Source organism: Pseudophryne corroboree, chromosome 2 (genome assembly GCF_028390025.1).
Source record: "Pseudophryne corroboree isolate aPseCor3 chromosome 2, aPseCor3.hap2, whole genome shotgun sequence".
NCBI lineage: Eukaryota > Metazoa > Chordata > Amphibia > Anura > Myobatrachidae > Pseudophryne > Pseudophryne corroboree.
Window position 1 is genome coordinate 230,208,325 of NC_086445.1, and position 12,885 is coordinate 230,221,209.

General features: G+C 47.4%; 1 protein-coding gene across 2 annotated transcripts in view; it reads left to right on the forward strand.

Annotated features, from left to right (window-relative positions):
• STAT6 (signal transducer and activator of transcription 6) overlaps positions 1-12,885 on the forward strand; it is a 447,399-nt gene that overhangs the window by 132,991 nt on the left and 301,523 nt on the right. The gene's annotated exons all lie outside the window — the stretch shown is intronic.

Genomic DNA, 12,885 nt, shown 5'->3' on the forward strand with positions numbered 1-12,885 from the left:
AAGGAGGAACAGGAGGAGCACTGCCAGTGCACTGCAAAATGACCTCCAGCAAGCCACAAATGTGCATGTGTCTACTCAAACTATCAGAAACAGACTCCATGAGGGTGGTATGAGTGCCCGACATCCACAGGTGGGGGTTGTGCTTACAGCCCAACACCGTGCAGGACGTTTGGCATTTGCCAGAGAACACCAAGATTGGCAAATTCGCCACTGGCGCCCTGTGCTCTTCACAGATGAAAGCAGGTTCTCACTGAGCACATGTGACAGACGTGACAGAGTCTGGAGACGCCAAGGAGAACGTTCCGCTGCCTGCAACATCCTCCAGCATGACCGGTTTGGCAGTGGGTCAGTAATGGTGTGGGGTGGCATTTCTTTGAGGGGCCGCACAACCTTCCATGTGCTCGCCAGAGGTAGCCTGACTGCCATTAGGTACCGAGATGAGATCCTCAGACCCTTTGTGAGACCATATGCTGGTGCAGTTGGCCCTGGGTTCCTCCTAATGCAAGACAATGCTAGACCTCATGTGGCTGGAGTGTGTCAGCATTTCCTGCAAGACGAAGGCATTGATGCTATGGACTGGCCCGCCCGTTCCCCAGACCTGAATCCAATTGAGCACATCTGTGACATCATGTCTCGCTCCATCCACCAACGCCACGTTGCACCACAGACTGTCCAGGAGTTGGCGGATGCTTTAGTCCAAGTCTGGGAGGAGATTCCTCAGGAGACCATCCGCCACCTCATCAGGAGCATGCCCAGGCGTTGTAGGGAGGTCATACAGGCACGTGGAGGCCACACACACTACTGAGCCTCATTTTGACTTGTTTTAAGGACATTACATCAAAGTTGGATCAGCCTGTAGTGTATTTTTCTACTTTAATTTTGAGTGTGACTCCAAATCCAGACCTCCATGGGTTAATAAATTTGATTTCCATTTATAATTTTTGCGTGATTTTGTTGTCATTACATTCAACCATGTAAAGAACAAAGTATTTAATAAGAATATTTCATTCATTCAGATATAGGATGTGTTATCTTAGTGTTCCCTTTATTTTTTTGGGCAGTATATATATATATATATATATATATATATATACATACATACATACATGGAGTACTGCTGTCTGTGACTATCGGATGCTGCTGTGCTGTGTAATATGACTGATGGACGCTACCGTGCTGGTGTAACGTGGCCGATGGATGCTGCTGTGCTGTGTAATGTGGCCGACGGACGCTGCCGTGCTGTGTAATGTGGCTGACGGACGCTGCCGTGCTGTGTAATATGGCCGGCGGACGCTACCGTGCTGTGTAATGTGGCCGACGGGTGCTACCGTGCTGTGTAATGTGGCTGACGGATGCTGCCGTGCTGTGTAATGTTGCCGGCGGACGCTACCGTGCTGTGTAATGTGGCCGACGGACGCTACCGTGCTGTGTAATGTGGCTGACGGACACTGCCGTGCTGTGTAATGTGACTGACGGATGTTACAGTGCTGTGTAATGTGATTGACCGAAGCTATCGCACTGTGTATTGCCACTAATGGACGCCACCACTCTGCGTAACGTGACTAATGGACGCCACCAGGCTGCATAAGGTGACTAATGGACACTACCATGCTGCGTAACGTGACTAATGGACGCTACCGTGTGGTGTAATGTGACTAATGGGCGCTACCGTGCAGAGGGATGTGAGTAACAGACGCTGTTGTGCGGTGTAGTGTGAGTAACGGGCGCTACAATGCGGAGTTATGTGACTAATGGATGCTCCATGAAGCCACTCCCCTATTTTTTGATGCCCGTAACTAGCGTTGTGTGATTGATGGGGCGCGGGTAGACGAGAGGTAAAATTTATTTCAAAACATGGGGGGAAGGGGGGTGCCGATGCTGTTTCTTGCACACAGCGCTGCCTAAAATGTCTAGTTACGGCACTGCTTCCAGAGTCTGCACAGCTTCATAGCTACTTATAAGATGCGATCACTTTGTGAGTATTTTAAGATTGCCTCTTAGCAGATTTGCAAATGCACTGCCCAGGACACAGGTACTGTACACCCACGACACGCCCCCGATACACGCCCTGTTTTGCAGAATTCTGAAGTTGTCCAACTGACACGACTCCACCACGCCTTATCCCTGTTATCTATTTGCAGCCTCTTTTTGGTTTGCAAATCTGCTAAGTTGACGCAGTTCGTGATCTGGCACATGCGCGCTGTGATGTATGCGCATGCGTAGTTTGCTTAAATTGTCAATTGCTGAATCAGGCCCTTAGATAGGTACTTTTAATGATAGATGTCTGAGAGCCTGATTCATTACTGATCGCTTATGTGATCCTATGTGCAGTTTCCTGATGGTGGGAAAACTGCACATGTGCAGGACCCATTCTGCGCACGTGCAGAATGAGTCCTGCGGTCGCGGCGCATATATGTGACTGCCTCTGCCTGATTGACAGGCAGAGGTGTTCGCTGGGAGGGATGGGGGCGCCTGGCGTTTGGGAAACCAGGGACAAGGCCAAGGACTGCGTCGCAAGATACAGTTTTCTTGGCCCTGCAAGCCTACCTGATATGGCAAGCCTGAATAAGCTGAAGCTTACTCAGCCTGCCGTCGCAGATGGACATCTGCGAGCAACTTTGCTTTTGCAATCCTTAATGAATCAGGTCCTGTGTGTGTAAAGTCTATTGTGGGTGGGGTCAAATTAAACTAGCATACACCCCAGCATTGGAGACTCCTTTAGCACGGGGAAGATGTACACAACTGAAAGGGGGCGTGTCCCATGGAAAGGGGGCATGGCTTTGAGGGAGTGCCGCAAGCCACACACCCATTTTCCGTCACTGTGGGGGAATGCCCTGCGCTCTGTGAGCTGCTGGCATGCCCCCAGAACCTCCGTCTCCCGTAAATATATGCTTTGCGCATGCGCACAGCGTCTATTCACATCTGCTCTGCTAGGCAGAGCAGTGACTGGCAGGAGCCTCCCAACTGCACCACCCACAGTGGGACACCAAGGCCCGCTGCTGGGACAGTGAGACAGTCCCAAAGAAATGAGTCGGTCACACGGAAATCGGGAAAGTTTGGAGGTACAGTATGCAGCTTATAGAAGGGGTAAGGGAAGGGGGTTATGACTTCTGCACAGGTCAGTATCATATTATCATTATGAAATTCCACAATTTCTCAAGTCACTGAACAATAGAATCTACAAGAAGGGGGTGCTGCCTAAGACAATAATATTAAAGATCAAAAACACAAAAAGAATGGAATGTCTTTTATATGTATAAGGGATTCATATATATTGTGTCTATCACCAGAAAGTTTTTAATAATAAGCAATTTAATTATGTGCTCCTGAGATACACATTTTAGCTCTTCTGAGCAAGCTACAGTATATACACATCCCCCCCCCCCCCCCCCCTCCCATATATCCATTGATATCTTATCCATCAAAAGAAAAAGAAAAGGGTTATCAATGTTAATATATCCGTTCTCAACTGTGTTGGCAAATCCATTATAAAAAAAAGATATTGTATTTATAAATCCAGTAGCGGATCTTGCCACGGGCAAGCAGGACTTTTGCCCGGGGTGCCGCCTGCCGGAGGGCGCTGGCGCCATCCGGAGGGCGCCGCACTGGCAAGATCCGCTGCTGCTGTGCCCCCCGCTGCCGCTACCCGCTGTGAAGGGAAACTAGACGCTACGCGTCTAGTTTCCCTTCGTCGGCTGCCCGCTGTGAAGGGAAACTAGACGCTACGCGTCTAGTTTCCCTTCGTGGAGAGGACCTGTACTGTAATGATGTGCGGTGCGCGTTGACGTCATCGCGCACCGCACAGCAAAGGTCCTCTCCACGAAGGGAACTAGACGCTTAGCGTCTAGTTTTCCTTCGTGGAGAGGACCTTTGCTGTGCAGTGCGCGATGACGTCATCGCGCACCGCACATCCTACTACAGAACAGGGGGCGTAACTGACCACGCCCCATGTATGAAGCCACACCCCCTAATGCCGCCCGGGCTGCTAGAAGCCCCGGAACCGGCCCTGTATAAATCATATAAGTTGTCTATACTACAATATAACTCATTCATCTTCATAGGTCTATCATGCCACGTCTATCCTGCAGATACAATTCAAAAACATTTTATGTAATACTATGGGGTCTATTTACTAAGCCTTGGATGGAGATAAAGTTGCTGGAGATAAAGTACCAGCCAATCGGCTCCTAACTGACATGTCACAGGCTGTGTTTGAAAAATGGCAGTTAGGAGCCAATTGGCTGGTGCTTTATCTCCAGCGACTTTATCTCCATCCAAGGCTTAGTAAATAGACCCCAAAGTCTGCTGACTATGGGGGTAATTCTGAGTTGATCACAGCAGGAATTTTGTTAGCAGTTGGGCAAAACCATGTGCACTGCAGGGGAGGCAGATATAACATGTGTAGAGAGTTAGATTTGGGTGTGGTGTGTTCAAACTGAAATCTAAATTGCAGTGTAAAAATAAAGCAGCCAGTATTTACCCTGCACAGAAACAAAATACCCCACCCAAATCTAACTCTCTCTGCAAATAGTATATCTGCCCCACCTGCAGTGCACATGGCCCTCATTCCGAGTTGTTCGCTCGCTAGCTGCTTTTAGCAGCTTTGCACACGCTAAGCCGCCGCCTACTGGGAGTGAATTTTAGCTTAGCAGAATTGCGAACGAAAGATTCGCAGAATTGCGAAAAGAAATTTCTTTGCAGTTTCTGAGTAGCTCGAGACTTACTCTGCCACTGCGATCAGTTCAGTCAGTTTCGTTCCTGGTTGGACGTCACAAACACACCCAGCGTTCGCCCAGACACTCCCCCGTTTCTCCAGCCACTCCCGCGTTTTTCCCAGAAACGGCAGCGTTTTTTTCGCACACACCCATAAAACGGCCAGTTTCCGCCCAGAAACACACACTTCCTGTCAATCACACTCCGATCACCAGAACAAAGAAATTTCTTCGTTAAGCCGTGAGTAAAATACCAAACTTTTTTGCAAATTTACTTGGCGCAGACGCACTGCGAACAATGCGCATGCGCAGTATGCGACTAATCGCTCCGTTGCGAAAAACACTAACGAGCGAACAACTCGGAATGAGGGCCATGGTTTTGCCCAATTGCTAACAGACTTGCTGCTGCGATAAACTCAGAATTACCCCCAATGGTATTTGGTATGATGAATTTTTATTATTTATTAGTGAAGCTTCACCTTATACCTTGAACACCTATATTTATCACCAAAGTCCTGCTCCATGTCTATTACAGAGACTTACATTTTCGTGTGCATATGATGCTAAGTCTGATGACAGTGGTACTGGGTATTGTAGGCGCTTATTATTTCCTATTTTTTTTATTTTTATTTATTGGTGAGTCCTCATTTCACAAATGAGGCATGTTTATATGTTCCTCATAATGAAACAACCTTGCACCACGTCTATTATACGGGTGTACTATGAGTGGCCGGCTGTTGGGATCCCGGCGCCCAACATACCGGCCCCGGGATCCCAACCGCCGGAATGCGGAAGGCGAGCACAAAAGAGCCTCTCGCTATTTATTCTCCCTCCAGGGGTGCCGTGGACACCCCAAGAGCGAGAATAGTTGTCGGTATACCGGCTGTCGGGATCCCGGCGCCGGTATGCTGAGCGCCGGGATCCCGACAGCAGGTATATCGAGTGTCTCCCCTATTATACAGACTTGTTTACTTGCTATACATGAATGACTATGTTGTACATGCTTTTATATTCATCTTCTGACTGTGGCATAGATTCATCTAGATATTTCTCATTTGTATTCTTATGATAAATCAAATATTATTATTCCATCTTTTGATAATACTTCATATACGTGTATATAATGCAGAAGATAATTTTATATTCCTAAATCGGATAGCTATATAGCATAATCTCAGGAATTAAATAATGTATTTCTTTACAATTGCTGAACATATATTTGGCATTCACTGCACACTGTATAGTCAATGTCTCCTTTTTATATTAAAAGTATTAGTCAAAGTGTTGATAATCTATTGATGCATACACACTGGGCGATTTTGAGCTCAAAGTAGCTATTTTTTGGTGTTTCTCATATGTCCTAGAGCAGGGGTGGGGAACCTTTTTTCTACCGAGGGCCATTTGGATATTTATAAAATCCTTTGGGGGCCGTAAAAAAATTCTCAACTTAAAAAATTACCCTGCCCCCCAGCAGGTCTGCCCCTTAGAGGTACTGTGAGTGCGCGCCGGAGGCACGCACGCGCCCAAAAAATGGGTGTGGCCAGTTAAAATGGGACGTGATACACATATGCCCCCAATAGTGCGGTGCCAGATCCACAATTGCCCCCACAGTGCCAGGTATACAAATGCCCCCACAGTGCCAGGTATACAAATGCCCCTCACAGTGCCAGGTATACAGATGCCCCCACAGTGCCAGGTATACAAATGCCCCCACAGTGCCAGGTATACAAATGCCCCTCACAGTGCCAGATATACAAATGCCCCTCACAGTGCCAGGTATGCAAATGCCCCTCACAGTGCCAGGTATACAGATGTCCCCACAGTGCCAGGTATACAGATGCCCCCACAGTGCCAGGTATACAGATGCCCCCACAGTGCCAGGTATACAAATGCCCCCCACAGTGCCAGGTATACAGATGCACCCACAGTGCCAGGTATACAAATGCCCTCCACAGTGCCAGGTATACAGATACCCCCACAGTGCCAGGTATACAGATGCCCCCACAGTGCCAGGTATACAGATGCCCTCCCCCCTCCCCTCCGTGCTGCTTACCGTGGGACACGGAGGAGAGCGCGGCTGTCGGGTGGGAGCGGTGGCGTGTAGTACTTCAAACCAGCCGCCGGTTCGATAGCCAATCAGAGCTCACGGACTGGCAGCCGCGGCTCCTGATTGGCTGCCGGTCCGCGAGCTCTGATTGGCTATACGGCCCGCGGGCCGGAGGTTCCCCACCCCTGTCCTAGAGGATGCTTGGGTCCACTTCAGTACCATGGGGTATAGATGGTTCCGCAGGAGCCATGGGCACTTTAAGACTTTTCAAGGGTGTGAACTGGCTCCTCCCTCTATGCCCCTCCTCCAGACCTCAGTTTTAGAAATGTGCCCAGGCAGACTGGATGCACTCCAGAGGAGCTCTACTGAGTTTCTCTGAAAAGACATATGTTAGGTTTTTCAGGGAGAACTGCTGGCAACAGTCTCCCTGCATCGTGGGACTGAGGGGGCAGAAGTAGGAACCAACTTCCTAAAGTGTTTCATGGCTCTGCTTCTGGCTGACAGGACACCATTAGCTCCTGAAGGGAACTGAACGCTAGCCATGCCTAGATGCTCACTCCCACAGCACGCCGTCACCCCCCTCACAGAGCCAGAAGTCAGAAGACAGGTGAGTGTTAAAAGACAGTTCTTGAATCAAGAAAGTGACGGCTAAAGGTACCGCGTGGTTGGCGGGAGCGCAGCGCGCCATGTTGCCCACACATACACAGGCACTGCAGGGCGTGGGGGGGGGGGCGCCCTGGGCAGCATGAAACCTATGGAAACTGGCATAAATAAGGGGCATAAGTTGCTGAGGCACAGTCCTACCCCCGCCAGTATAAAAAATTACCTCATAAAAGCTGAGGAGAAACACACCATTGAAGAGTGGAGCTTCCTCCTCAGTCAGCCAGCACACTGCTCAGCGCCATTTTCTCTCTCCTCTCAGGCTGCAGAGACAAAGCTGGTACTCCTCTACTACTGAACAAGTATCAGGGTGCAAAACAGGGGGGGCCACAGTGAATTTGGTGCTATATAATTGTGTGATTAACATTATAAAAGCGCTGAATGTCAGTGGGCATTTTGTGTTCACAGACATTGTGTTACTGGTGCTGGATTGTGAACTGGCAAATCCTATCTGTGTCCCTCTGACATATTTTACTGTGGGTCTGTCCCCTATAAGTTCCGGAGTGTCTGTGGTGTGGTTGTGCACGTGTGTAACATGTCTGTGGCAGGGAACTCTGTGGAGACATGTTAGGGACACAGAGGTGAAATATGACACCAAGAGCCTGACTGGGTGAAAGGTTACATGATAGTGTGAATCATATCAGTAAGAGGTTGGACTGAATCTCATACAGAAAATGAAAATAATCTGTTGAAGATGTGATTTTTAATAGTTCTGCCTTTCATCCACAGGGACCTTTCTGGGTCACATACAAATTTGCACAAGTAGTACAAACTGATACCGACACGGACTCTGATTCCTGTGTCGACACTAGTGATTCCAGGGGAATAGGTCCTAAATTAGCAAAAAAGCATTCAAAACATGTTTTAGCTATAAAGGAGGTGTTAGAAGTTACGAAGCCCCCTCTTTTACCACAAGGAGAGGGCTTACTTTAGTAAAGAAGTAATGTAATTTTCCCTCCACCTCAGGTCTGATTTAACCTGAAAATAAATTTCAGATTCCCAAAAGGAATTCAGGCAGCTTACCTTTTTTCAAAAAAGGTGGGAGTCACCCCGCATTTTAGACAGGGCCCTGTCATAAAAGAGAAAAGGTGTTTCTCCCTGCGCCTGGAATGGCTTCACTTAAGGAGCCAACAGACCGCAAGTGAGTGAGGTGATCTATTGATGTGGCCAATGGGACAATACTCAGGCCTACCATTGTCTGTGAAAGGGTGAGTAGTGCTATTGAAAAGTGGTCAGAAAACTTGTCATTAGACATTGACACAATAGATGGAGACAAAATACTCCTAACGTTAGGTCATATCAAAGACGCTGCTGCGTACGTTTTAGAAACCATGAAATATATTGGTTTCTTGGGATCAAGAACCGCTACCATGGCAGTATCGGCTCGGAGGGCGTTGTGGATTCGCCAGTGGAATGCTGATGCAGATTCCAAAAGAAATATGGAGGCTCTCCCATATAAAGGTGAGGCCTTGTTTGGTGATGGGCTGGATGCGTTAGTCTCGGCGTCTACCGCAGGTAAGTCGACATTCTTGCCTTATGCTCCTACACCGGCGAAAAAGACACATCACTCTCACATACAGTCCTTTCGGCCCAACAAATACAAAAAGGCCAAAGGTTCCCCCTTTTTTGCAGGTAGGAGAAGGGGAAAAGGAAAGAAATCTGCAGCGTCTCCCGGATCGCAGGAGCAGTAGTCCACCCCTGCTTCTGCCAAATCTGCAGCATAATGCTGGCGCTCCCTTGCGGGAGTCCGCTTGGGTGGGAGCACATCTGAAACTTTTCAGCCAATCTGGATTCAATCTGGCCTGGACCAATGGGTCTTACAAATAGTGTCCCATGGGTACAAACTAGAGTTCCATGCCGATTTTTCAAATCGACCTTGCCAGCTTCTCTTCCGGGAAGAGAGGCAGTAACAACGGCAATTCAAAAATTATGTCAGGATCAGGTCATTGTCCTGGTACCCTTGGCACAGTAAGGAGAAGGTTTTTTTTATTCAAGCTTCTTCGTAGTTCCGAAGCCGGACGGCTCGGTCAGACCGATTTTAAACCTGAAAAATCTGAATCTCTACCTGAAAAGGTTCAAGTTCAGGATGGAATCCCTGAGGATAGTGATTTCCAGTCTGGAAGAGGGGGACTTCATGGTGTCAGTAGACATAAAAGATGCTTACTTGCATGTTCCCATTTATCTTCCTCACCAAGCTTATCTGAGATTCGCAGTACAGGATTGCCATTACCAGTTTCAGACATTGCCGATCAGACTCTCCACGGCACCGAGGGTATACACTAAGGTGATGGCGGAGATGATGGTCCTCCTTCGTTAAAAAGGAGTCAATATAATTCCTTATCTGGACGATCTCCTGATAAAAGCGAGATCCAGGGAACAGTTGGTGCAGAACATCGCACTCTCCCTGTCAATACTCCCAACAACACAGTTGGATCATGAATTTTCCAAAGTCGCAGTTGGAACCGACGACAAGATTGTCCCTTTTAGGGATGATTCTGGACACAGAAGTACGGAGAGTATTTCTTCCAGTGGAAAAGGCTCTGGAAATCCTGAAAATGGTCAAACAAATATTGAAACCTACAAGCTGGTCGATCCATCAACGCATTTGGTTGTTGGGGAAAATGGTAGCGGCCTACGAGGCCATACAATTTGGCCGATTTCATGCCAGAGTATTCCAGTGGGACCTGTTGGACAAGTGGTCCGGATCCCGCCTACACATGCACCAGAAAATAATCCTGTCCCCCAAAGCCAGGATTTCGCTCCTGTGGTGGCTACACAGTTCTCAACTACTAGAGGGACGCAGGTTTGGGATTCACGACTGGGTTCTAATAACCACGGATGCAAGTCTCCGAGGCTGGAGAGCTGTCACACAGGGGGAAAGCTTCCAATGAAAATGGTCAAGTCAGGAAGCCTGCCTTCACATAAACGTTCTGGAATTGAGAGCCATTTACAACGGCCTTCTACAAGCGGTACATCTTCAAGATCCCGTGCAGATCCAGTCGGACAATGTAACAGCAGTCGCGTACATAAACAGGCAAGGCGGAGCGAAAAGCAGAGCGGCAATGGCAGAGGTGACAAGGATTCTCCTCTGGGCAGAAAGACATGTTAGAGCTCTGTCAGCAATTTTCATTCCGGGAGTGGACAACTGGGAAGCAGACTTCCTCAGCAGACACGATCTCCATCCAGGAGAGTGGGGCCTCCACCAAGAAGTCTTCGCAGAGGTGACAAGTCTTTGGGGAGTTCCTCAAGAAGACATGATGGCATCTCATCTAAACAAGAAGCTTCGGAGATATTGTTCCAGGTCGAGAGACCCTCAAGCAATAGCAGTGGATGCACTGGTGACCCAGTGGGTGTTTCGGTCGGTATATGTTTTCCCTCCACTTCCATTTATTCCAAAAGTTCTCAAAATAATAATAAGAACAAGAGTTTAAGCAATCTTCATTGTCCCAGACTGGCCAAGGAGGGCTTGGTATCCAGATCTTCAGGAGTTGCTCATAGAAGATCCACGGCCTCTTCCTACTCGGGAGGACCTACTACAGCAGGGGCCATGTGTGTATCAAGACTTACGGCGGCTATGTTTGACGGCATGGTTGTTGAGCGTTGGATCCTAGCCCGAAAGGGTATTCCCAAGGAAGTCATCCCCACTCTTATTCAGGCCAGGAAAGGAGTAACGTCTAAATATTACCACCGTATTTGGAGAAAATATGTGTCTTGGTGTGAATCCAAGAAGGTTCCTACGGAAGAGTTTGAGTTGGGACGTTCTCTCCATTTTCTGCAGGCTGGTGTGGATGCGGGCCTTAGATTGGGGTCAATCAAGGTCCAGATTTCAGCCTTATCAGTTTTCTTTCAAAAACAATTGGCCTCCTTTCCAGAAGTTCAGACGTTCGTGAAAGGGGTTCTGCACATCCAGCCTCCATTTGTGCCTCCAGTGGCACCATGGGACCTTAATGTGGTGTTGTAGTTCCTTCAATCAGATTGGTTTGAACCTCTGCAGGAGATAGAATTGAAGTTTCTCACTTGGAAAGTGGTGATGCTTTCGGCCTTGGCATCCGCAAGGCGGGTGTCGGAGTTGGGGGCCCTTGTCTCACAAGAGCCCTTACCTGATCTTCCATGAAGATAGGGCAGAGTTAAGAACTCAAATTTGTAAAAAAAGAGGCGATCTCCCAGCGATGCTATATACACGTTCCAAATCGATGTGATTCTTGTTCCTCAAACAAAGAACATATTGTACAACATATTTGTTAGTTGCTCTGAATGTGTCTACAAATGTCTTCCAAGGTCATCACTCCTGGCAACTGACCTGTGCTAAATGCGATGCGTTCCCGTAAAGGTTTCTTTAACACTTTAAATGGCCTTCCAACCCACGACTTATCTACACCAGGCTTACCTTTGATATAAGCCCCATGTGCAATGAAAGGTATCTTTTTCCAGTCCTGTTATTGGTATCCAGCCACTCCGTTCTCTCCACACGAAAAGTTTCCAATGACAGCAAATATGGTGAAAACAATGTCTATTTTTATTCCAAAAATTATTTCCCCAAACAATAGGGATAAAAACAGTTCACAAAATATAAAAACAATAAAACAAAATCAAAGGGGTACCCTGTTCTCAAAAGAACAAGGGCCACTTCCAATGGTACCGGTAGGATGGACTAGGTAAATTTTACCAACTTTGAGGGATTCATAAGGGAAAAATTACCCACAAAATGATGCCAACCACCATGGAAGATAGCTGCCCAGGGTCCTCCTTTAAATAACCAACGCGTTTCGGATTAACAATCCTTCCTTAGGGTATGCAGTGGAAGTGACCCCCTAGTCTTTTTATACCTATCTGACTATGTCACATGTCTACTCTAGCCAATCGGGTTCCACTGTTTCTAAAAAGGCTTACAATTTCCACATATTGATCTACAGGTCTCATAAGACGTTCACATATGTATACATCACCATATTAAGCTGCCTAATGTCCTTAAATAACTATCATAAATCCATAAAAATTCGTTATTTCATATAATTGGTTAAATGAATAATCTGATACAGATCACTGGAACAATCCTTCATTATAGGGAGAAATCCATCATCCCGGGTATGAATAGCCACAATTTACGTAAGGTCCATAGATCATGTGACACCACGTGTGTCCGCCCGGAAGTCCCTCTCCGCCTTGTGTATGTTGGTTTCCTAGGAGACCGCACGTCTCCTCTCCCCGCCGTCTATAGCAAATAGCAGCCGGAAGTATTCATCACGTGAATCATCTCACTTCCAGTGACTGGACCGCAATGCGGAAGTCCAGTGCCGTCCATTGAACCGCAAAGCAACGTTGTCCTCCATCCGTATACAATGGAAACAAAGGCACATGTCAGTGTTTTATATTCCACCTCATAACCTTTATATTCATACAAAATACATTATATAATCATGGAATCCAGTTGATCTCATGAAATATTTCCACAATTAACCATTTATA